The following is a 2,500-nucleotide window of genomic DNA, read 5'->3' on the forward strand; positions in this document are numbered from 1 at the left end:
TTACAGTGAAGTCGGTGGACTTCGGGAGCTACTAGGCGACGGACTGTCCTAGAGCGGTGCTTCATCTAGGTGTGACCCAAGAGTGGGTGGATGAAGGTCGATTGCCAAAGGAGCGAACAAAATCGAAGGTGGAGGAGACCCTGCGATGTATTGGCAGAGGCCACACATGGGGGGGTTCACAATTCGAGTTTATTCCACAAGTATCAGAATGCAATGGAGATGTCACCAGGAGGCGACATGGTGCAGCGGATCGTGGTGGAACAGTTCGTGGCAATGCGACACACACGACATGTCCCGTGAGGGATGAGATCATATGGAGGTATGATCGGGAGCTACTGGGAGCTCCGCTTTGGTGAACAACACGACGGCAAGAAGGGCTATGGATTCAAGGAGTGAAGGCCATGGTACCGCAGAGGCGGGTCTTCCGGGCGTGCACCGAATTTTGCATCGGATGAAAACCTTGGTCATCAGCATATGGGGGCTGGGTTCCACCAAGGGAAGAGTTCGAATGCAAGTACCAGTGAGTCCCATGAGAGGGACTTGATCATGCAGAGGTATGATCGAAGCAGCTGGAGAGTTGGACTGCTCCAGAGCTCACATTCGCTTAAGGGAGCCCGACAAGTCAGAGGACAAGGTCGAGTAAGCGAACGTTGCTACCAAGGAAGCTAAGGAGAACAGAATCAGTGCAAACCCTACAATGTGATGGCAGAGGCCATGCATGGGAGTTGCAGTCTGTCTTTCCATCGACCAAACAGACTGCTTGGAGAACACAGAGGTGTTGAAGCAGGAGGTCGAAAGGGGCGAGGAAGCGACGATGAGTCCAGAGGGACTTAGCTACCCAAAATCAAGCATCAGTTAGAATGGAGGTGGACTCAGAGGAGTGCCACGGAGACATCTCTACTGATTGTGAAGGAAAGGGATACAGAGGCGAAGCGACGGATAGTAGGGCCATGGGCATGGCAGCGCCATGGTACCGCAGAGGCGGGACTTCCGTGCAAGTCATTGATCCCTTGCTCTCACGGAGGGAGAGCGCTTGGTCGTGAAAGGGGCCGAGGAGGTGGAGCATGCAGAGGCAATCTCCAAGTACCGAGACAAGGCTGAAGGGCAGAGGCCAAGAAACTTCGTAAGACCGGTGTCAACAAGTTTCTCATCAAGATAGCCGTAAGTGAAGGACTTCGGGTCATGCAAGAGTGCACGACCAAGGAACGAAGCAGGCAGTACGTGGTGCTGTACCTTTGCTACTCAGTGGAGTAGGCGGCAGGGTTGATGGAGAAGACGGTACAATCCCAGAGGCGACCTCATCTATCAGAGAATTACTCCAAGTTGGGGTGAAAACTTCCTGCATTCCAGAAGTTCAATGGCATTGAGAAGGTGAATCACAGTAGCTAACTCAACGCAAGGAGTGCAAACACTTCAAGTGCTTCAGAAGTGTGAGCAAAGAGCAGGCGAAGGCCAGTAACCAGCTCGATGCATGAAGTACAACCTCGAGGAGGCGGGCGAAGTCAAGTAACCTTTGCCTTCTCAACTCTTAAGAGAATGGGCGAAACCGAGTACCCCAGTTCTCTTATCTATCCAGCAGAGGAGCTCTACACAAGTTCAAAGACCCTTCGAAGATAATGGAAGACAATAGTTGTCAAAATCCTCACCAACGGTGATCAGTGCTATTGAGAGTAGATTGTCCGCTTCATTTCCCAACGAAATGCCAATCGAAAGCGGAAGTGATGCGAACCTACTTGGATGTGACAACTAACTGAAAGAAGAGTCAATGAGCAGATTTTGTGGAGGAAGGACCCAAAACTTCAGAAGTTTGCGAGGCGATGCTCGTTAAAGCTCCAACAAGCATCCACCCAGTTCAAGCAGCATGTGGAAATTTTGAGAAACTGGCGCAGTAAGAATGGTCTTTTCCTTCATTTGGTGGATCCGCAAGAATCGACAAGGATCAACACAACTCAGCCAACCCCACACCAGAGTCAGAGTCATTGGCGAGTTGAAGCAGCATGGCGGATCAAAGGTTCGACTACTCAGAAACAGCAGCGGAGAGCAGCTGGGAGCCAGGAGGTGCATTGCAGCTGGAGCGAAAGATTGAAGACTCAGCAAAGGCGAAGAGTTGCAGTGTTCACAAAGGCTTCGACGAGGACGTCGAAGGGATAAGTGGGGGAGAATGTAACGGACAAACTTCTAAACAAGATGTTGGATGTAATGCTTATGTCTGTCCGTTGTCTTTTGGCATGTTCATGCCTTGTACAGAATGTAAAGGGGCGGCCGAAGGCTTAATAGTCCCATTTTAGTTGGGTTGGTGGCCTCTTTAGGCTTGTAAATAAAGGTTGTGTCATGTGGACACGTTCGAGAGCTTTTCGGTCTGTAATGGACCATTTTACCCTTTGTTGTGCCACTATTCAGAGCTTGTAAAGTCTGTTTGTAATTTGCATTGTCTATGAAGTGTTTTTCGGACATGTTTGCTTGTGGATCCCGATTGAGGCGTTCTCTTTAACCCGTTCTC

The sequence above is a fragment of the Musa acuminata genome, unplaced genomic scaffold (assembly GCF_036884655.1).
Source record: "Musa acuminata AAA Group cultivar baxijiao unplaced genomic scaffold, Cavendish_Baxijiao_AAA HiC_scaffold_1136, whole genome shotgun sequence".
Classification (NCBI taxonomy): Eukaryota; Viridiplantae; Streptophyta; class Magnoliopsida; order Zingiberales; family Musaceae; genus Musa; species Musa acuminata.